The sequence below is a fragment of the Neovison vison genome, chromosome 1 (genome assembly GCF_020171115.1).
Source record: "Neovison vison isolate M4711 chromosome 1, ASM_NN_V1, whole genome shotgun sequence".
Classification (NCBI taxonomy): Eukaryota; Metazoa; Chordata; class Mammalia; order Carnivora; family Mustelidae; genus Neogale; species Neogale vison.
Genome location: NC_058091.1, coordinates 284,932,818 through 284,957,321, shown reverse-complemented (window position 1 = coordinate 284,957,321; position 24,504 = coordinate 284,932,818). Strand labels below are relative to the sequence as shown.

Below are 24,504 nucleotides of genomic sequence, written 5' to 3'. Positions count from 1 at the left end.
AAGCCTCACCCAGCAATCTTCTGACATTTGTTCTCATAGTTTATATTTCCAGCTTTACAAAATAATCAAATGTATGAGAAATTTTCTATACTACTTGGCCTTAATAAATATTTTACTAGCTACCAACTATGTGCTGGGGTCTAGAGCAAAAACCACAAATTAGTGTTGGCCCTTCCCAAGATGCTCACTGCCTTACTGGTGAGGACAATATTTGAACATGGCAAAACAAACAAACAAACAAACAACAACAACACAGGCAACATGTGGTATATGTCAAATTGAGAAGCTGGCAGTAAGTGTAAAAAGAATTCTTCTAGAAATAACTTGAGCATTGAGCATTCTAAACACTAAGGAAGTAAAAAAACCTCTTGGGATAAGTCAAAATTAGAAAATTGTGAGATGTGTTATACTTTCTATTATAATTGTGGTGCTATTACGTTTCAAATCTTGGAATATCAAACATTTTAATAAATACATACTCTAAAGTCAAACATATCAAATGTTTGATAGCAAACATTTTACTAAACACATACTCTGATTAAAATACCTTGATTATGCTTTTAAAAGGATTTTAAATTGGATACCAGGTAAATATTTCCTTTGTTACTGAATAACATTCTATAAAAGCTTCAGTGCGTTTAATGTTTACACTTTCTTGCCATGTCTGCTTTTCTGTAAAATATAATAAGGTAGCATAAATCCCTTGACTCTAATAGTAGCAAGATTTCAACATAAACCATACAAACAACAGAACTGCCACCTTCCTCTGTAAATGTACAATTTCTTGGTTATTCTTCATGCATTAAATGTGTAGCATATCTTTGCTTAAGTTTCAGTTTGGTATTGTTTTAATTTCATCTTGCACAATGGGCTAGTGATCATCTCTTATTCTTCAGTAAACTGTGGTTACTTTGAGTCTACATTTTTTTTTTTAAAGATTTATTTATTTATTTATTTGACAGAGAGAAATTACAAGTAGATGGAGAGGCAGGCAGAGAGAGAGAGAGAGGGAAGCAGGCTCCCTGCTTAGCAGAGAGCCCAATGCGGGACTCGATCCCAGGACCCTGAGATCATGACCTGAGCCGAAGGCAGCGGCTTAACCCACTGAGCCACCCAGGCGCCCCTGCATTTTTTTTTTAAGATTATTTATTTATTTATTTATTTGACACAAGTCGGCAGAGAGAGAGGGGAAGCAGGCTCCCCGCCGAGCAGAGCGCCCAATGTGGGGCTGGATCCCAGGACCCTGAGATCATGACCTGAGCCGAAGGCAGAGGCTTAACCCACTAAGCCACCCAGGCGCCCCGAGTCTGGTCTGCATATTTATATTCATTTTCATTCCCAACTCATTCTCACTGAAATCCATAAGAATAATAAATAAATAAATAAATATACAAAACATATATATATATATGTATATATATAATATATATACATAAAAATAAATAGAATAATAAAAAGAATTAAAAAAAACCATGGATGGAAAACATATCCATTGTTACAGACTGAATTGTATGTTCTCCCCATTCACGTGTTAAAATCTAAACCTCAGAGTGTGACTGTATTTGGAGATAAGGCCTTCGGAGAGATAATCAAGCTAAAAGAGGCCTCTGAGGTATGTCTCATCTAATCTGCTTGGGTTTTTTTTTATAAAAGGAAATTAAGACATACCAGGATGTGTGCACACAGAGGAAAGACCATGTGTGGACACAGCGAGAAGGAGGCCATCTGCAAGCCAGGAAGAGGGCCCTCAACCAGGAACTGAATGCGCCAGCATCTTTATCTTAAGCTTCCAGCCTCAGAAGTGGGAGAAAATAATTTCCGCTGGTTAAGCCCCGCCAAGTGTGTGGTGTTTTGTAGGGCAACCTAGCAGACTGACATACCCACGGAAGGGCTAACTTTCTTCCCATCTGCCTTCCCCTCCATGTTAAATTCCCTCTCCTATTCTTCATTCACCCGTGCCTAATTTTAAAATATAAGCTATAGCTCTGGTGAGAGGATCATTTCTGAGGCACATACAGACATACTGACAAGATGTTTTATTTTTAGCAAGGACGATACAGTAGTCAGTCTCTCTCCAAAATTAAATGCATTTGAGAGCTACTAGTTTTTGTCCTGATTGTTCTTTCTTACAAATGCAATTAACCTCAATTGTGTTTTTATTTTTTAAAGATTTTATCTATTTATTTGACGAAGAAAGAGAGAGCAAAAGCAGGGAGAGGGGAAAGCAGAAGAAGAAGCAGACTCACACATGGGGCTCAATCCCAGAAGCCTGGGATCATGATCTGAGCCAAAGGCAACCCCTTAACCAACTGTGCCACCCAGACATCCCAACATCCATTATGTTTTTAAAAATCAAACAATATGAGTGTATATAAAGTTAAAAATGGAAGCTTCCCCTATTTGCTGACTAGCCACCAAATCCTTCTCCAAAAAAATACTCACTGTCAAGTATTTGGTATGTAAAACTCTTGCTTTAAATGGAGCGACTTTTTTTTTTTTTAAGATTTATTTATTTGAGAGAAAGAGTAGGGTGGAGGGGGGGCACGAGGGGCAGAGGGAGAGGGAATCCCAAGCAGAATCCACACTGAGCAGGGAGCCTGACTCAGGGCTCAATACCATGACCCTGAGATCACGACCCAAGCTGAAAGCAAGAGTCAGATATCTAACCGCTGCACCACCCAGGCGCCCCAGTGGAACAACCTTTTTATTTTTTATTTATTTTTTTTAAAGATTTTATTTATTCGACAGAGAGAGAGATCACAAGTAGGCAGAGACCAGGCGGTGGGGGGGGGGGAGCAGGCTCCCCGTCAAGCAAAGAGCCCAATGCCGGGCTTGATCCCAGGACCCCAAGAACACAACCTGAGCTGAAGGCAGAGGCTTAACCCACTGAGCCACCCAGGTGCCCCTGGAACAACCTTTTTAAAAACAGGTTTGCAATACTCTACAGCCTACTCTATAGACCTCTCTGGGAAAGGTCTCATTCCCTGCCAGAAAAGATAACTCCTTCATTTCTAGAGACACGACCCAGTCATGGCTTAATAACCTGGGTACCTACCACCCAGAAAAGAATAACAACCTTTACAGAAAGGCTTCCATAAAGTCCTAATAAAAGAATCCTGGAATTGCTTAAACATGAGATTAGTAACTGTTAAGAGTTATTTGTTCCTAACACAACATGTCAACCCTTGTCGTTGAAAATTAAACGATAATATATTTCCCCCTCTGCTCCACAAAGCGATAACCTGTTTCCCTGGTGGATGATCAGAGGCCAAAGGGTGGGTAATTTATCACAGAAGAGAAATTGGAGGATCGCCAAGAGTAACAAAGGGGCAGTGATATCCTTGCTCCTACTGCACTGTACCAGTTTAATTAAAACAGAGCTAATAAACTTTCCCAACGATTCCCAACCATACATTACCAAGTTCAGTCTTCTTAAAGTCAAGATGGCCAGCCAGATCCCAGGAAATATGTAGGATGTCATAGATACAGCACGTCAATCACCTTTTTCATGTTCAAGAGCTATGTAATCTGGAATCAAAAGACAGCTATGTTACAATCTTGTGTGTTTCTTTCATGATCTCTTACAATATTTTATGCAGTTATGTAAATTAACGTAGAACCAGGAACTAAAAGAAATCAAGACAGGTCTCAGGAAGAAGAAAAGTTCTGTATCTTTTTAAAAAGAAATATATTTTTAAAAAGATCCATTTATTTATTTAAAAGAGAACAAGCTTGGGTGCATGTGTGTAAGCGGGGGAGGGGCAGAGGAAGAAGGAGGAAGCAGACTCCCCACTGAGTGTGGAGCCCAACATGGGGCTCAATCCCACGACCCTGAGATCATGACTTGAGCTGAAATCGAAAGTTGGACACCTAATCAACTGATTAGGCACCCAGGCACTCCTAAAAAGAAATAATTTATAGGTTATTTTTCATGAGAATTATCTGTGTGTGCATGTGTGTGTCTTTGAAGTCTCCGCATTCATTTTCATAATTGGGTGATAGCTCAGCCTATTTAACACTTGCTGGAAATGACACTGAGGAAAGAGAAAGTAATATTAATAAACAGATGGGGAGTTAATGCAAATTTCATAGCTGCTAAACTGTGTTTGCAGGTTCAAGCTTATATATATGGAAAGGGGACTGTGGCTTTATACATAAAGTGAAACACAGAATTCAAATTCAATGCCTAGATAATATAAATGTAGCTGTAATGTAACAAACAGAGAAGAGACTAATTGCATGGCTCACGTGGGACACACATGCACATGTCTGTTAATTCAGACCAAAATAATCACTTTGGGTCATGGACTCCCCAAACTGAAAACGTCTTAAAGGTATTCTATTTCAGTCCCCCACCAAAAACTTGAACAGAATTCCCCCAGCTCCCTCTGGCCCTCTCTTCAGGGAGAAGTGCCTCACTGAGGAAACCTCACGCTAGTCAACCTTTCCCCCTATAACTTTCATGTATGCATTTAGTGTTTGGTCTACAACCAAGCCCTAGAGAAACTCATTCCCACATTCACTAGACAGCTATTGAACATTTGTGGAAGACCCTCACATTACCCCAAGGCTTCTCATTACTAAATATTGAAAGTGATTTTCCCCTAAAGACAAACCAGATCACATCACTCCCTATTGGAAACGACTCTTCACCTATGAGATAATGTCCAAACTCTTTTGCATAGCAAGCATATGCCATTGCTCAAACCCAAGGAGTCTGTTTCTTACTTTTCTTACTTATACTGAATCCAAAATGGGTGTTTCTTATCTGCAGGCACCTATGCTCCAAAAGGTGTTTCAAGAACCCAGGTGTTCTCCATCTTGTGGCTTTGTTATCTCCTGCAAGTGGCTTCTGAGGTTGCCACAAATATCTATAGTGATGGAGACTAGCTCAGCTCTTAGGAGACTTTTAAGGGCCAGACCCAGAATGGTGCAAATCACTTCCACACACATTGTAACCGTGAGAACTCTATCACATGACCTCACCTAACTGCAAGAAGGAAATTTGTGTGCTAGGAAGAGGAAGAAACAGGCTTGCGAGCAGCTAGCTACTCTCTGATGAGATCTTAACTTCTCGTTTCTGCCTCATATCCTACCACTCTCTCTTAAGCAACTATATTCAAATCTAACCCAACGTCTTATTATTCCAAAGCATATCAGATCCTCACTTAGCTTTATGCATACTCTTTTCTACATATAACTTCCCTTATTTGTTTTGTAAACTCCTATTCATATGTGAAGTCCCAGTTCAAATATCACTCCCACTGTTCTCCATCTCATTTCTGACTACAAGTGTTATTTTCTGCCTCCTGAGATCCCACAGAACTTCACATATGTAATGCACTATAAGTTTTATATATCTATACATGCATATGTAAAAACCTCATTGTATCAATCTCCTTTGTCTGTGTTATCTTCATTATCTTTAAAACTTGTAACTTTTTCTTTTTTCATCTCCACAGGCCTTCCATTTTCTCTTACAGAACCATCAGCAAAAGCTTCTACACTTTTCTCCCTTTCTGACCATTTACCACCCTCTGCACAGCTTCCAGAGCAATATTATCTACATTTCAAATCATGTTTAGAACCTACTGAGAACCTTCGAATACCCTTAGGGCATCTAACCTTAAAACTCAAGAGTCCTTGAGTTCCTCCTCAAGAGGGTCAAGAGTGTGATATGACTCCAATAAGTCCAGAGTAGGATTCAGGAACTTGCATTTTTAATAAGTGCCCAAATGATTTGGATGTGAGAGGCTGGTAGACCACATTTTGAGAAATACTGAGTTACAGAATATAATACAAGTCTTGCATACCATATGTCCTATCAATAACAAGTTCCACATAAGTCCCTGTACATACATAACAATTTCAGTCCAGTGGTTCTCCTCTACATGTTCTTCCCTATGTTCAGGTTGTTCCTCTCTCTGTGGTCTTCCTAATGGATTTCTACTCATTCTTGAAAATGCTGCTTAAACATCATCTGTCTTAGAGCCTTCCCACTCCTCCCTGCCCACAGCAGAATTAATCTCTTCCTCCATATTATTTCTGTGTCTTATAAACACTTACATTTTTACATACATCACATTAACATAGACACGACCAGCTTAGATGGAGCGAGAATGAATACAAGTGACAAGAGGACTTTACACCCCCTAACTTCTGCAAGGAGGAAGTTAGCTTCAAAAGACTGCTCAACTGCTAACACATACCTTTCATGGCGGGTGGGGGGGGAGAGTGGCTCAGAGCTTAAAAATAAGAACAAAGAGCCTTACAGCATTATTTCCAATCCTTGATTCCTAATTAAGAACTGTTCACCTGTGCACAGCTGGATTTCACAATTGCTATAGACCATGGACTGCAGTGCACAAGCTGTATGCCCCCTTTTTGACAGATCTGTCTACAGTGGTTATGCTAGGCCCATCCCACCACTGTACCACACTGGCTGTGGGTGGAGTAGATAACTTGTCTCTTCAGTTCTTAAGCCTTAAGATCAAGAGGAATGGTATTAAAGGAGCTATACTTAAGGGTCTACACCCAGGAACTTGTCTCTCCACTCTTGCACCTGATGTTGAAGCTAACATCCCACATTTCAAGTTCATAACTTAAATGGATACAATTCTTAGGGAATAGTAGGAGGAGTTTAGTATATTTTGCATATGGAGGCAATATAAGTAATTTGTGGCAAGAGGAAAAACTGTGGTGGTTTCCAAAAGGGCCCCCCCACCCCGTTCTTCCAAAAATGCCCTCCTGTTCTCTAATACCTCTCCCTTCAAAAGGTGGAGCCAATTTCCTTTCCCCTTACGTATGACCTTTACTTGGCGACTTTCTTTTAACAAGTAGGATGTAGTGAAACTGACCATATGTGACTGCTAAAGTTCTCTTTGTTTTTTGGGTCATTGCTTTAGAAGAAGCCAGCTGCCATGTCTGAGGAACATTCCAACAGCTCTATAGACTCACCATGAGGCATGTTATGGAGGCCTTCTGCCAATAGCCTTAATAATCCACAGAAAAGGGCACCTGGGTGGCTCAGTGGGTTAAGCCGCTGCCTTCGGCTCGGGTCGTGATCTCAGGGTCCTGGGATCGAGTCCCGCATCGGGCTCTCTGCTCAGCAGGGAGCCTGCTTCCTCCTCTCTCTCTCTCTGCCTGCCTCTCTGCCTACTTGTGATCTCTCTCTGTCAAATAAATAAATAATCTTAAAATTAAAAATAATAATAATAATAATAATAATAATTCACAGAAAAATGGAAAAAATAGTTAAATTTTTAAATTCCTGGCTCAACAAAACATAGGAACTCTTTGTTATTTTAAGTAAACGTCTAAATTTGTGCCTTCATTTGTTACACAGCAGGAGATAACTTACACATTGGGTAACTACAAATCTTTACTTGTATTTATTCAGGATCAGGCGCTGTGCTAGGCACTAGAGATACAATGAGGAACAAAATAGCCTTAAATTTTTCCCTCAAAACATACTAGTGAGAAAAACAAACACATGTGTTTATATTTACAAATTGTGGTAAGTTACTGAGAGAAAAAGAATACATGATGAGAAACACTAGAGAGACATAATTTAGACTTGGAGGATCTCACTAAGGATGTGGCATTTGAACATAGATGGAAGACAGGCAGGAGTTAGCCAGATGAAAACTTTAGGAAGAGACTTCCAGGCAGAGGGAACAGCCTGCATGAGGGCCTTGAGATAAGAAAGGGTTTGCATGAGTAAAAAAACATCTTGAATCTCACAAAACAAACTGAGGGTTGCTGGGGGATAGGGAAAGGGTGGTTGGGTTACGGACATTGGGGAGGGTATGTGCTATGGTGAATGCTGTGAAATGTGTAAGCCTAATGATTCACAGGGTACCTGTGTACCCTGTACCCCTGGGGCAAATAATACATTATATGTTAATAAAATAATTTTTTTAAAAAAAAGAACAACTTGAGTGTAGTGAACAAGAGAGAGATGGTACTGAGTTGAGTTGGAAAAGGGAGCCCAAAAGCTGGATGGTGAAAGAATTTGTGGGCCATGATAAGGACTTCACACTGAAGGAAATCCTCTGAAGGATTTTAAGTAAAAGAACGACATGATCCAATTTATTTTATTAAAAAAGGCCACTCTGATAGTAAGGTGGAAAACTGACTGGAAGGGGGCAAGAATATAAGGGGAACCAGTTAGTAGCCCCTGGCTGCAGACCACAAAGGAGAAACAGGTGCATCAGCCCAGGGCAATGGTGAGGTGGAGAGAAGTAGGTTGGATTCAAGCAATATTGAGGGATCAGAATCAACATGACTTTAATCCACCAAGTCTAGCAGAACAAGCAATATCTCTAATTAACGTCACTGAAAGCAGGAAGCCTGGGTGGCTCAGTCAGTTGGGCGTCTGCCTTCAGCTTGGGTCATGATCCCAGGGTCCTGGGATGGAGTCCCACATTAGGACTTCTGCTTCTCCCTCTGCCCCAACTCACCCCGTCTCTCATGAATAAATAAGTAAAATCTTTAAAAAAAAAAAAAAAAAAAAAGATAATTGAAAGCAAAAGCCAAACCCCATAAAATTTTTCTATGAATTATTACCTAGTAACTGACTACTTAGTAAGCACTCTGCTTTTTCTTTTTTTAAAGATTTTATTTATTCACTTTAGAGATAGATGGAGAGAGAGGACATGAACAGGGGGAGGGGGAGAAGCAGAGGGTGAAGAACAAGCCAACTTCACACCAAACACAGAGCGTCACTTGGTCTTGATCCCAGAACCCTGAGATCATGACCTGACCTGAAACCAAGAGTTGGATGCCCAACCAACTGACATCCAGGCGCCCCAGCACTCTGCTTTTCCTAAAATGACTCTGCAAAAACATATGAACTTTAGTGTTCTTCAATGTCTAGAGAGAAGAAACAGAGGGATAATTTTCTAAACTTCTCTTTTGACTAAGTATTTGAATTATCAACATTTTTATAAAAAGATCCACTTGCAAAGCTGCAGCACCAAAGAGGTAAACTTAGGTTAAATAGAAGATATTTGGGAGGGAGCAAGTCAATTGTTTGTTTCCATTTTATTGCTATATGTACAGTCAGGTAAAACCTGAGTTACACTGTTTCACCTAGCTACCACAATAACACAGATCATATACCCATAAGATAGCCAAAATAAATAAGCTAAGGGTGACCCTTTGAAAAGCTAGATCCGTTCTACCAGGTCAGTTCCAGAGATTTTGCAATCAAGGGGTGTGTCTCCAGCTAGATGTTTCCTGTTCCGGTTACACAAACTGCACCACCCCTATGTTAAACACCATGTGTCTAGGTCCACAGAAGGAAAGCCTAGAAAGGACAGAAGGATGAAAAAAATATTTTACTACATGTTTTTGTTTTTCTGAAAAACATTTCCATTTTTCAGAAAATGGGAAAGCTTCTCTATTTGAGAGAGAAAGAATGTGCACAAGCAGAGGGAAGGGCAGAGGAAAAAAGACAAGCAAACTCCACACTAAGCGGGAAGCCCAACGAGGGGCTTCCTCTCAGGACTCCAAGACCGTGACCAGAGCCAAAGTCAGACACTTAACCGATGGAGCCACCCAGGCACCCCTATATTATTACGTGTTTTAAAAACCAAGGTCATGGGGCGCCTGGGTAGCTCAGTGGGTTAAAGCCTCTGCCTTTTGGCTCAGGTCATGATCTCAGGGTCCCGGGATGGAGCCCCTCATCGGGCTCTCTGCTCATCAGGGAGTCTGCTTCCCCCTCTCTCTCTGCCTGCCTCTCTGCCTACTTGTGATTTCTGTCTGTCAAATAAATAAATAAGATCTTTAAAAAAAACAAGGTAACTGTTTTAGGTAACTGCTTCAATTACCAACATTTGCACAATGTCTTTCTTCAAAAGTGGTATTTACCCTCTAGAGAAATATTACTGAAATGTGGTCCAGGGGCCACTGTGAGCATCAGCACCAGCCACGTGCTCATAAAAATGCAAATGCTGATTCAGTGAGTCTTAGCTGGGCCCCAGGAATCTGTGTCTAATCCATCTTTATAGACACTATAACTTAAGTATCTGCATTACAGGCTACACTATGAGGGCTTGCATAATTGAGTAATTGCAAAGTTATCTTGTTTGATAGCCAAATGACATAAAGCCACTTCAAAAGAGAGATATTTGGTCAGAATTATAAATTCACTATTTCACTTTATAAGGACAGTAACAGCGTTAAACACATATAGACCTTTATAAACCTTCCCTCCTTCATAATTGAAAAACTTAATGCTGGCTCTTATAACTAAATCGGTCAGAGAAAGGTCAATTTTCTCTCTTCAAAGGTTCTAGCACAGAAAAAGATCTTTAAATTTAAACTGGAAGTGAGCCCAAAGATACCTGGGCATCGATATATTTCTTGATTTAGGTGTTAGTTACAAAGTTGTGTTCTCTTTGTGTAAATTCATCAAGCTAAACAATTGTGAGATGTGAACATTTCTATATACAGAGTATCCTTCAAAAAAAATTAATCAACCTTTTAAAAAATAAAACCTTTTTAGGAGTTTTATAAAAACGTGATTATTTCTTGCCTTTCAAGTTATTACCCTTAGTGTTGATGACTGTTGAACTTTAATGGTCATTCTTATATATACTGTTTTGGGGGAATATAAATAGATGTAGGCCTTTTGGAAAGCAATTTGACAATCAATATTTGGCCAAAGGTTTTTAAATAATCATACACCCACTGACCTAGTAATTCCATGTCTTAGAATCTATCCCAAGGAAAGAATCTTCAATATGAGAAATCTCAACTCCCAACATCCAAAATATAAACCCATATAAATAATCACAATAGGGGAACTATTAAATAAACTATAATACATCTATTTGGCAATATTTATATATTGGTGGTAAAATGAAAAAGGAAAGTAAGGAAACGATGGATTAAAAATTCTTGATGCAAATGAGGAAAGGCATAAAGAGCTCCCAAGGGCTTACTAATATTCTATTTAAGCTTGGTATATACACAGATGTTCCTATTATTATCATCATTATTTAAACTAAACATAATTTTATATTTTAGTATATTTATATGTGCTATATCTTGTAATATGTAATTTTTTATATAATCTAGAACAAATAATGTTTACCAAAAGTTTATTAACATGAAAAATGCTCATGTCATAATGGTAAGTTAAAAAAAGGACATAGGGGAGCCTGGGTGGCTCAGTGGGTTAAGCCTCTGCCTTTGGCTCAGGTCATGGTCTCAGGGTTCTGGGATCAAGCCCTGCATTGGGCTCTCTGCTTGGCAGGGAGCCTGCTTCCCCCTCTCCCTCTGCCTGCCTCTCTGCCTACTTGTGATCTCCCTCTCCCTCTCTCTCTCTCTCTGTCAAATAAATAAATAAAAAGTCTTTTAAAAAAAAGGGGACATAAAATTGATTATAAATTATAGTAGATAGATTCTGCAAAACAAAGTTGGAATCGTCAGTACAAAGACACAGAAATCATTTCAACTACTATTTGACATTGTGCTAAAGATCCCCATAAAAAATTCTTCTAGAAAAATGGAGAAGGAAAATATATTCAAACTGATATTCTTTTCATGTGATGTAATTACATACCTAGAACTTCCAAGACAATCAACTGACATGAGGAACTATTCAGTAATCTGATCAAAAATTGTCCTAGGGGCACCAGGATGGCTCAGTCGGTTAAGAGTCTTGATTTCATCTCAGGTTGTGATCTCAGAGTCATGAGATCGAGCCCCACTGTGGGGGGGGGTGGTAAGGAGCGGGAGGGGAGGTGGATCCTGCTTAGGATTCTCTCCCCTTCTCCCTGTTTCCCTCCCCTTCCTCCACTCATGCTCTTTCTTAAAAAAAAAAAAAAAAAATGTCCTAGACATCAGCTGTAATAATAACAGCTAACAATTTCTGAGGGTTATTTACCAGGTACTGTATAAGTGCTTTTTAAATGTATTTACTATTTAATTCTGAGAGAGATTAGTATTATTACCCTGATTTAATTTATTTTTTTATCCTGTTTTTAAAGACTTAAAACACCCAAAGGAAGAGACAGGTTAAGAAACTTACATAAAGCCACACAGCTAGCAAGTGACAGAGCCTAACAGAGTTTGTATTTGTACATAACCATGCTATTATATTGCCCTAACAATCAGCCATTAGAAATGTAATAGATCACAGGATCCCATTCATAAATCAAGAATCATTAAAAACACAAACAAAAAAATCAAAACAAAGCCAAGGATCCCTAGGGATAAATCTAACAAAAGAAAGTCATATTTTTGAAATTTTAAAACAAGACCAGACTGCTAGACTAAATATTACGTTATATACATGTTGATACTCCAGATAACAAAAAAACGCAGGGGAGGAGAGGTGTAGCCTTATAACCAAAGAAAGTAAGCCTTGTTCTCCAGACAGTCTCCTCCACAGGTCAGAGAATTCCCTGAAGCTAGAACTGCCAGGAGCTCCATTCACACAAAGAGCTCAAATCCAGGAACCTGGCTCAGCTACTTTGAGGAAAGGATGTAAAGAGATCCCAAAGAAAGGCACGTCAAAGAATGAAGTGTTCTGCTTCACTGCCACCCAGGAACCAAAGCAGGAGCGAGCCAGCCCAGCCAACGTTCACCAAGGTGTGGTCAGTGCAACATTTGGCCACTGTTTTCCTGGTACAGATAGTTACAGGATTATAATTCTCTTGCTACCCAAAAATAAACGAGCTTTCTTGAGTTCCAGAGGGCCTGAGGGGACTTAGCAGATCAGACTGCCTCTACCACTTACCATTCACATCAATGTTGTTGAGTTGAAGTCAACCACAGATATTCTCCAATCCAGCTCTCCCTGTTTACAGATAAGGAAACTGAGGTTCATCCAGAACACGCTTCTCTTCTCAGGTCACAAAATTATTTTAAGCCAGAAGCAGAGAGCTACTATCCTTCCTCCCTGTGTTTTCTGATGATGAGTCTGAATATATATATTCAAGTTACTGCAGCCTATTTTTAATCCCCAATCTTCAGATACTCACCACCTACCACCCTAATGATTTTGCCCTATCTGTATGCTATTTCTACATTATTCACTATATATTTTCTTTAAATCTACTCATTTTTCACATAGACAACTTAGGGTCAGTCTAAGTAACAGTATCCATAAAATCATGAATGACCTATGCATTTTCCTAACACATAAAAAGAAAAATGTATCTACTGCAATTATGATGTTTGTCTCTCAACCACTCCCCCAAATAATAAATTATCCTTTGCATATTAGGAAAGATCCCCTGAGTGAATTCCAAGGAATTCTAAATTGTATCATGTTAACAGGTGTTACTGATGAAAGAATGCAAGATCACATAAGCCCGGGGGAAGGTGACTAAAACAAAATTAAACAGTTTTGAATTTTTTCAATTGTCCGACATCCCAGGACCTTTTATAACAATATACAACAAGACTTTCTAACAAGGGAATAGAGTACAGCATCTCCAAAATGTATCTGACCATGAAAGCCTTTCTTCTAGACAGGATGGTTATTGAAAGCAGGCTCTATGCAGTATTAATTGTCAAAAAGTTAGTTTTTCTTTTTGAGGCCACAAATTATACAAATAGATATTGTAAATAATAATATACACTTATCCCTTATTAACATAATCAAAATACTTTTATAGTGGTAAAAATGAAGAGGTAGGAAAACATTAATATTTCCTCTTGTCATTCTCAAAGGGTTGATCTCTCAGGAAAGGTAGCTCATCTTGTCCCGAAACACCTGCAATGATAATGGGCATTCTAAAAGAATATAATAACTTCTAACAAGTTATCCAAATCTTCTACATTATTGATAGTAGTGAGTGACACACAGGCTTTCCATTCAGGTTCGTATTTGTTGCCTTCAGAGCTTGTAGATGGAACTTCAAGAGCAACGTGCCTACAACATCAGATTTGATCTATGGGTGTGACTCTGAGAAAAATGTGTACCTGACTTACCACCCAGTCATTTTCTTTTTTTTCCCTTTTTTTTTTTAATATTTTATTTATTGATTTGACAGAGAGAGATCACAAGTAGGCAGAAAGACAGGCAGAGAGAGGAGGGGAAGCAGGCTCCTTGCTGAGCAGAGAGCCTGATGCGGGGCTCAATCCCAGGACCCTGAGATCATGACCTGAACCGAAGGCAGCGGCTTTAACCCACTGAGCCACCCAGGCGCCCCTCCCTTCCTTTTTCTCTCTCTTGGTCCTTCCCTTCCTTTCTACCTCCTTTCCTTATTCCCACACCCCCCCCCCTTCAAATGCATTGATAGAAAACACTGACATTTTGTCTTCTTTAGGCATTCTTATCTTTAAGTGGTGGTGTTGTCAGGGAGAAAATATCTCAGTTACTAAGCTAATGCTTTTAAAATATTTTTTATCTGAGTGTAGTTGACAGTGTTACGTTAGTTTCAGGCGTACAACACAGTGATGCAGCTTCTCTACACGTCACGCTCTGCTCACAAGTGTAGCGGCCATCTGTCACCATGCCTGCTGTGGCAAGTTCATTGACTATCTTCCCTCTGCCTTGTCTTTTATTCTGTAACTGGAAGCCTGTATCTCCCACTGCCCTTCACCCGTTTTGCCCATCCCCCTACCTCCTTCCCTCTGAACAGACCATCAATTTGTTCTCTGTACTTGTAGGTTTGATTCTGCTTTTTGTTTTTAACGAATGCTTTAAAGCCAAAGTGCATGAGTATTTCTTTCAACTGCACTTTGAAATAAAATTAAGAACTATGACTCGAAGCAAACAAAATGCTAATACCCTCTCTTCAGTATTCATGTTAATGAAGTTGAGTATTAAGTTAATAGAGAAGAATGCTGATGTGTTAAGAAAGTGTTTCTTCATCTAACCATACACCAATTCACAAACCATTTTGAGTCTATTAATCTTAAATATAATTTCCCACTAACCGAAGTTTCAATATATTCTTTCTCCATACCCTACAGAGGTTATCAACTTATCAGGTGAATTTTTTTAAGATTTATTTATTTGAGAAATACAGAGTGCCCCTGCACACAAGCATGCAGGAGCAGGGGGAGGGGCATCAGGAGAGGAAACAAGCAGACTCCCCGCTGAGCGGATGAGCCCTACCTGGGGCTCCATCCCTGATCCTGAAATCATGACCTGAGCCAAAAGCAAGAGTTGGATGCTTAACTGACTGAGCCACCCAAGTGGCCCTCAAGTGAATTTTTATTCTATAGAATATGTTCTGTTCTCTTGCTCAGAAATATTAGCTAGAAAGCTGAATTTTTCTGAGGTTCCTCACCAAACACTGGAGGTCAGCAAAAATTTAGGAAAATGATTCAGCTCTTGCAAGTGCACACATTTAACACTGATGTGCTGTAACATAATCAGTCCGAATAAGCTTAATCCTGTGGAACTTAAGGTAGGTAAAAACTGAGACTAAAAATGGTGTTTTCTCCTCTCTCTAGTTCTAAAATTGTACACTGTACTACATTCATAATGAAGAAACAAATAGCATTTTATCCTTTTGATAAGGGAGATAAACAAGAGTTTGATTAGTATAAATAAAATTTAAAATATATATTCTTTACATAAGTGAGAACTGTTAAAATACACAACTGCAAAAGAGAAAATAGATATAATTAATAAATGTTTGATCCTTTAGGGAAATATCCCCCAAAGGGCTCTATTATTTATCAAACTTCTTTGTTATAGGTTTTAAGCAATTCAGTTTTCCAAATACTCATTTTTGTGTACTTTTAGACATCATAGTATCTACTGAATAAAGTAAAGTTAGGTTTTAAGTCATCTTCCACCCCCCCACCCCCGCCCCATCATTTACTCCCTACTTGGCTCCCAAAATTCTATTTGAGGTCCTGGAAGATTTATCCAGTTAGAGCTGAAAACATTCAGACTTAAATGCCAGTTTGACCAAAGCACAATCTCTTCCTGCCTCTTCAGTTTGTGTTCCGCTACTCCCTGACTTGCAAATGTGGTTATTTTGCATAAAGTCATTTATTACACTACTAGATACATCCCAGATATTCTTGAAGTACCTATTAGGTGAGCTGTTTTGCAGTGTTCGCTACTCCCTGACTTGCAAATGTGGTTATTTTGCATAAAGTCATTTATTACACTACTAGATACATCCCAGATATTCTTGAAGTACCTATTAGGTGAGCTGTTTTGCAGGATCCTCTATCCTGTGTGAGGTTTTTTTTTCTAGTTACATATTTAATGATCATGATCTCTCTCTTTCTATACCCATTTCACATTCTCTTCATACAAATTTTGCTCTCCAAAGCAAAAAATCCTGATAAAAGACCTTCATAGCCCTTCCATAATCTAGGCAAAAAGGACCACACACATGTTACAAAACCACCATCTATTAGGGTCTCTTAAAGCCAACTCTACAAATTGCATGCTAGATCGAGCATGGCAAATGAGTATCATTTCTTGTGCCATTGCTGGGCCCTTAAAGGAAAGAGTGATGCTATTGATTAGCAATGTCTGTAATGAATCTAGAAAGACAAAAAGGGATAGATGATCTATTTCCCCCCCCACCCCCATTCCTGAGTTTATGCTAATCTTTCTTGATTATACCCATTTCCACACCACCTCCTATAAAAAAGAGACCAAATGAATGCAGATTTTCTTACTGACTTTACATCCTGATGGAGCTGCAAGGGCAATAATGCCAACTCCCTTGGAGGTTCACCATACGCTTATTTAAGATAAATATACAGGGCTGAGTATAACATATGGCTTACACTTTATACTCAATCAATGCTTTTTAGCTTACGGACACCACTCTCCACCGTAAGTTCAACCTAAGCAGGAAAGCACTGTCCTGATTTCAGGACAAAGCACTGATTTGGGCACTGTCCAGGAAGAGAGTAAGCCAGAGCTTTATAAGGAAGTATTCGGTCATTTAAATGACATAGAAATTGTTACTGATCCCCTTGCTAGTTGCAGAAGTGGTAACCTACTCCATATACAATAGAAAATGGAACTCAGTGGCTATAAACTCAAATCAGAAACACTGAATTTTCTACTTCCTGCTTTTCGTACCTGCTTCCTAGGGGCACAGGCATGGCAGGTGTTTAACTGAACATACCATTATTGTTCAGAGAAGTTTTACCTGTATCCTTTATTAAAATGTGGTAGCCTTTTTATTTGTTTGTTTTTTTTGTTTCAGGGAGGGGCTGAGGTGCTTAGGAGTGGGCCCCTGCTCAATATTGGGGAAAAAGACTCTGTAATTCAGTGCTCAATAACTTGCACTCTCTGTCACAGCACTCACGAGCTCTGTGACCTTGAAAAATAGGGGCGCCTGGCTGGCTCAGTCAGTGGAGCATTCAACCTGATCTTGGGGCTGTGAGTATGAGCTCCACATTGGGTGTACAGATTACTTAAAAATAAAATCTTAAAATAAATAAATTGGAAAAAAAAAGACAAAAAAAATAAAATAAAATCTTAAAAAAAAAAATAAAAGAAGAAGCAGAAGAAGTATCCTAATTTTTACATAGGGCAAAGAAAATTTCACCCAAAACACTGTGTACACTGCGTGGTACCTGGTAAATGCTTAATAAATGCTACTTATTGATATTGTTGATAGGGAAATGGAAAGGGTGAGGAAAAAAAGAAAGAGGGAAGATCTGCTTGGCTTCTTTCAGAAGATGTCTAGAATCCTGGTTGTCTAGATAGCAGGGTTTGAGCCTGTTAAGGCTCAACAGGTGCTGCTATTCTCAGAGGCATGGTGGGGACCCATTGTTGCAGAGCAGGGAGGGGTGTGCAAAGGAAAGCTCTCAATAGTGAGCCTTCATTTGAATTATAGGAAAGCTATTATCATTATTATGGATGGAAGGGGGAAATGAGATGTTAGCATTTGCCCAAGGTTTAAAATGCCACTACATTTAACACATTAGCTCACGGATTATAGAGCTGATACTGGCTCTGTAAGATAAATGATTCCCTCAGATTTCTAGAAATAAACAAGGGCTCCACAAACCACCACACAGTAGTGTAGGGGATTACTTGGGAAAAACTGAAAAATTCCTGAAATAGGAATTTCTGATAAATACAGCTTTTTTTTAATAAAGATTTTATTTATTTATTTTTTGACAGACAGAGATCACAGGTAGGCAGAGAGGCAGGCAAAGAGCGGAAGCAGGCTCCCCGCTGAGCAGAGAGCCCGATGTGGGGCTCGATCCCAGGACCGGATCATGACCTGAGCCTAAGGCAGAGGCTTTAACCCACTGAGCCACCCAGGTGCCCCAAATACAGCTTTTCTAAAGCTACAGCTCTCAGGCCTCTTTCTCTACAAGCGGTGTTTGTGCAAATCAGTAAGCAGCAGATGCAACCCTATAACTGTCTTGTATAGATCTCATCTTAGAAACACACAGGGGGATTGTGGGGGTGCCTGGCTGGCTCAGTTGGAGAAAAAGCTAACTCTGGACCTTGGGGTCGTGAGTGCGAGCCCCACATTGAGTGCAGAGAAAGACAGACAGACGCAGGGGGGGAAAAAGTCAGTGTAAAAACATACTCCAGGTCCTAAGAGAATAAACTAACCCTTAAAAACATCAAGGGAAGGGGTGCCTGGGTGGCTCAGTGGGTTAAAGCCTCTTCTTTTGGCTCCGGTCATGATCTCAGGGTCCTGGGATCAAGCCCCGAATCGGGAATCTCAGCTCAGGAGGGAGCCTGCTTCTCTCTCTCTCTCTGCCTACTTGTGATCTCTGTCTGTCAAATAAATAAATTTTTTAAAAATCAAGGGAAAATCAATGAAAAATACAAATAACTAAATTTTTTGAAATACATTTTTAAATCTTTCTTCTGTTCAGACTCACCTTTGGCAAAGGCTAAAAGACTTGCTTTGGGGTTAAAAGTTGAACAGTCCATCACCTAAGCCAAAAAGAGATCCCTGGACTTTCTCTGACAACCTAGCATTCACGGACGCTTCATAAAATTGTTATTTTTAGCACCACGCCTTCAAGTTCAGGTGACCATACAGCATGTAAGAAACTAAAGGAGTCTGCAAACGAGATCCAAAATTATGGGTGTCCAGGTAAAAACCTTATCTAGCATATAGCTTCCTCCTTAAGAGGAAAATACATTTTGTTTCTCTGGGGGAGAGGAGATTTTTTTAAAAGTGTTCAATTTGGGACACAAAACAGAAGATGAGATGCAAGCCAGGAAAAGGAAGACAAAACTAAATAATTCTTTTTATAGTTTGGCTGCAAACCATCATTTTAATCCATAGGTAGAATACTCAGGTAAGAACTAACCGCTAACAAAGTTTAAATTAGGAGCACCTGGCTGGCTCAGTCTGTAGAGCATGCATCTTGATTTTGGGGTTTTGAATTCAAGCCCCACATAGGGTACAGAAATTACTTTAAAAAAAAAATCATTTTTTTAAAAAGTCAAAATTAAACACAGTTTAGAGTGACTTGCACCTTAGACAATGCCCTGCCAGTGTTCTTTTAAAAACACTGCGGCACGAGTGTAATACGATTGAGATGAAGACAAATCATTAACACAGGAAGACAATTTTGAGAAGTATCTCAGCTAGTAAAATTTCAACATTTTTTTTTTATTTCTTAACAATTGACTCCTTATACTAATTCGTGATTGAGAGAAAAAAAAAATCCATAGTTGATGCTCAGCCCTCACATTAGATGACCTCAAAATGTACTTGCTGTTCTTCTATTAGAGTCCATGAATAAATCTTTCTGCAAAAATGCTTTAGGTAAATCTTATAGCTCTCTATCATATATAATCTATTATAGGAAAATAGACACTCAAAATAACTTGGCATCAGGAAATTGTATTTAAAATTGCTTTTCTATGTGAACAATCTAATCTTATTTCTTGTTAAACCAAACACTGTAGCTCTTAAAAATAAAATAAAATAAAGTTTTCCAATAAAATTAGCTGCCCATCTAATTCCTTTGCTTTCAAGGAGGTGACCTGCCTCAGACTTTCATTATCCTCAGACCTTCTTGGGGTGCCTGGGTGGCTCAGTGGGTTAAGCCGCTGCCTTCGGCTCAGGTCATGATCTCAGGGTGCTGGGATCGAGTCCCGCGTCGGGCTCTCTGCTCAGCGGGGAGCCTGCTTCCTCCTCTCTCTCTCTGCCTGCCTCTCTGCCTACTTGTGATCTCTGTCAAATAAATAAATAAAATCTTTAAAAAAAAAAAAAAAAAGAGTCGCATTATCTTCAGACCTTCTTAAACTACAGCAGAGTTTCGACTCAGCACTTTAGCATGCTTTGTGATCTACACCTATTAAGTAGGAGGTCAAGAAGTAGGCCAGGCCAGAGACTAATTTTTGGCTTGAATTCCAACAGATGGCAATCTTATTTCATTTTGCCCTCTGCTCCCCAATTAAGAGCTCTGAACTTCTTTTGCAGGGGTTCAGTAAGCAGAATACACATCCACGTGTTCTCTCAAGTCACAGGTTCCTCCTTCTGACTGGCCTAGACTGATGCCTCAGAGAGATTGGTGGGAGTGTGACAAGAAACTCAAGTATAATCAGAATGTCCGCCTTCCAACAGAAGAGACTCCTGAACTAGTAAGGCTTTCCCTCTCCACCTAGATCTTCAAAAATGGGCAAAAATAAGTAATCAATCCTTTCTTTGCCCATTGGCCTATACTTGAGAGCAAAGAAGGGGAAAATAAAAAGGGTAGAAAACCAACACTTTGAGGAGTAAAACCTCTGGGGAAGGAAGCAACCTAAAAGAGTCAGTTGGAGGCAATTGGCCTCCACTGCAGTTAATTTATCTCCACAAGAAGATGCCGGGGAGTTTAGCACAGTACTGTCACGGGCGAACTCCAGGCACTAGACTCAGCCTGAAATTCATCCTCAGAAAGTGGTAATAATTGGGGACCACACATTTGAAATATACCACTAAAAAGGGAGGGCGATCCTTGGAGGGCCACAACCACAACTGTGGACCTCTCCTCATGCCCAAGCTCAGGTTAATGCCACACTTGTCATCCACTGGACCAAATGGGGGAACACATGGAAGACAACTGTATCCAAGAGCACTGTGTTATTTGCACCAGACAGATGCCTTTTTCACTGTTTTTAGTATCCACATGGCCTGTCAGGGAAGATGGACAGCAAACACAATTTGCACAGATGTGCTACATGAATGTTAGTGCTTTAAGATCTGGCCAGATTAGGTTTAGGAAGGGATCCAGGCCAGATCTAATTAATCCCGCTGGAATTACCAGGAATTACCCATTCCAGGAATGAGATTCTTCGCAGGAATTACCTCTTCCTTACCCACCCCTTTGTTTCCAGGAGGATTCACATTAGTCAAAGGAAATGTGGTTGGTAGCCTCTAAGCAGCCTTAGCTTTTTTTTTTTTAAGATTTATTTATTCATTTGACAGACAGAGAACACAAATAGGCAGAGAGGCAGGCAGAGAGAGAGAAGGAAGCAGACTCCCCACTGAGTGGAGAGCCCGCTGCGGGGCTCCATCCCAGGACCCTGGGACCATGACCCGAGCAGAAGACAGAGGCCTTAATCTACTGAGCCACCCAGGCGCCCCCAGCCTTAGCTTTTAAAGAGGTTCCCACCTTGGGGATGTTTACTCAAAAGAGTAGGCAAATATTTAGCTGAAACAGACTGATTACTTAGGCAGCTCTTACACTAGTTTAAACTTCCAAAAAGGATTTAACAACAATTCTCAAGAATTGAACCCAGGTCTTCCAGTGCAGAGAAATAAGGATTGAGGTAAAAACTGCAAGGGAGAATAGAAAATAATTTTTAGAACAAAAATGGTCTACATGTCATGAAAATTCTTCATTTCCTTTTGCAGTATAGATTCCTGGAAGAATGTGAGGGCAACTGAACCACTGTGTTCCAGTTTTCCAAATTAAGAAAATAAAATAGTTGTTTCCTTAACCTTCAGATTCGACTTCTGAAGGCTAAACTTAAGCTTTAAGAATCATACAGCAAAAGAGGATACAGGTAAACTTCATTAATTTATTTTCATCTGGTGTCCTGGTTTCTCATTTATTTCCATCTTCCTAGAACTACTGTGAAAAGAAAATTTAAAAGACCAGTATAAAAAAGATGGTTCCAGGGCGCCTGGGTGGCTCAGTGAGTTAAGCCACTGCCTTCGGCTCAGGTCATGATCTCGGGGTCCTGGGACTGAGTCCCCAATAGGGCTCTCTGCTCAGCAGGGGGCCTGCTTCCCTTCCTCTCTCTCTGCCTGCCTCTCTGCTTACTTGTGATCTCTGTCAAATAAATAAATAAAATGTTTAAAAAAAAAAAAAAAGAAAAGATGGTTCCATTGATAACAAGCCCAGCTTATCAATGACATGTTAAAACTTGTAACCTCACTAATCATTTCAGCAGTGTGCCTCTATTATTATATTTAATATACCCTTCACCCTTAAAAATTTAACAAGTATCAGGATGCCTGGGTAGTTCCATTGGTTAAACACCTGCCTTCAGCTCAAGTCACGATCCCACAGGATCCTCCATCCTGGGATGGAGTCCTGCATCTAGCTCCTTACTCAGCAGGGAGTTTGCCTCTCCCTCTGCCAGCTGCTCCCCCTGCTTGTGCTCTCTCTCCCTCTGACAAGAAAATATGTAAATAAATAAATAAATAAGATTTTTAAAAAATTAACAAGTACCAATCCTGTTTTCCATTTGAGGAACTTCAAATGGAAAGAAAAATGGAAAAAATATTTTTATTAGCATGAGTGTAAGTAGAACTTCCCACCTCTCCTTCCTATATTTACTGACAGCCACCTGACAGGGTGATAATGATGCAACAGATTAGGGAAGAATGGGGGTAGAAAGTGCGGGTTCCTTTTTCTAGTGTTATCTTGTTTTCAAGGCTGACACAACCTTAGAGTTTACTACTCACAGAAAACATAGACAAACATAAATGGTTATTATGCTGATTAAGAGAAGACTGAGCAACTGACCAACTGCTGGCAATTATTTTTATAGATTCCTTCCAAATCTCCAATATTCAGGAGGAAATAGCATAAACAATAGAACAATGTTATATTAATATATCCATGTAGTATCTTTAAGAGTAATTCCAGGTATTTCATGTCCTGTGGTGAGGTGAAGTCTGGAATGCCCTTTCTGGTTCCCCCATTGCTCTTTTTTTTTTTTTTTTTTTTTTTTTTACAGTGCCATTTGACAGTAAAAGGAGAACCAGGTCAATTCTTAGGGGGTCTGTTTATTTATGAAATAACATTTAAGGAATGAATACCTGCTTAACACATAAAAGAATCGAGTTATTTGCTTAATCTATGAGGAAATGCAGTATGTTAAAATGCATGTATCCGGCACTTAGAAACAGATTTTTCTAGGAATTCATAAGGCCCAGAGAATCTCTTAATTTTGTTCAAAAACAAAAAACAAAAACAAAAACAAAACGGCAAAGCAGTTATAATTACACCATGGAGTTTTGCAATCGTTTCTTTTCTGTTTTCAGTCCTGATTTTAGGAACCAGAGTATACAGAAGTGAATAATCAGTTTGTTACAAAAACACTGTTCCCACCACCAAGTAAGTAAAACTGTTATTTAAAGAAAAAAGGTAGAGCTATTGGGCGGTTCCAAGAGTTAATCATGGAGACAATGACTGTTGAATTCCTTCCCTGGAAAAACTTTCAAATCCCCATCGCACCCATCTGCCAGCGGTTCAAAGGCTTCGTGGTGAAAGTACCCAACGTGAATACAACAGGGCCAAGGCGAAGCTCAGGAGGCCGTTTTTACTGGGAGGAGTAGTTCCCGGGAGGAGGAGAAAGATCTCCGCGGTTACACAGCCCTCCCACCCTAACTGTCCCACGTGGTACCTGCGGGTCACCTGTCTCCACAGCCGCAGGGCTCCGCCACCAGTTTCGGGAGAGGCAGCGGTCCCGTCTCTCTTGCGCTATTTTTTTTTTTTTAAACCCGGGGATGCCCGACAGAGCGATGCGCACAGCCTGGGCACTGCCAACCAACTACCTTCCCGGACCGACTGTAATTACTTTTGGAGGATAGATTCTCCGTTGTTTCCCCCGCCCAAGCGTGGCACGCGACAGCCCATCCACGCCCCCGGTCGCGTGCGCGCTCTTTCCCGACTTGGAACCCCGGGCCACGCGCGCGCACGCACCGCTCCTCTCCACCCTACCTCCCCTGGGATCGCGCGCGCGCGCACGCACACACACCGCTGGGCCGCTCTAAGGTGGAGTTCTAAAGCAGTCGACCTCCCTTCCCAGCACCCAGGTGTGGAGGTCCACTTGCAGAGGTGCGAGGAAATAGCTGACTCGGAGCGGGAGGCAGTGAGGGAGAAGAGATGCTGGTTTCAGAGTTAGTCCCCTCTGAAAGCCGAGTCTGGAGTAGCTCAGAGGGTTCCGGGAGAGCACCAGGGACTCCCGGGGCCCCCGCCCACGGCGGCACTCTGCACACTAGCCTGAGACGCGCGCCCCCGTCTTCGCGACCCCGGCCCGGACGAGGCGGAGCAAGCCGCGGGCAGCCGCGGGGAGCCGGCCCTCCCGCGCGGCTCGGAGCCCCGCCTCCCAGCCCCGCGCGCTGCCTCGCG

At 40.4% G+C, this 24,504-nt stretch overlaps 1 long non-coding RNA gene across 3 annotated transcripts in view; it reads right to left on the bottom strand.

The window, feature by feature from the left end:
• LOC122894848 overlaps window positions 1–24,383 on the bottom strand; it is a 111,584-nt gene extending 87,201 nt beyond the window's left edge. For 2 of the 3 annotated variants that reach the window (XR_006381864.1, XR_006381861.1), the window contains exons 1-2: window positions 24,131–24,383; window positions 3,419–3,528 (exon numbers count right to left, since the gene is read on the bottom strand). This is a non-coding gene — a long non-coding RNA (uncharacterized LOC122894848). Of the gene's footprint in view, window positions 1–3,418; window positions 3,529–24,093 lie in introns of all 3 variants that reach the window. The other variant, XR_006381870.1, reaches the window with a different exon arrangement.
• Window positions 24,384–24,504: the final 121 nt, after the last annotated feature.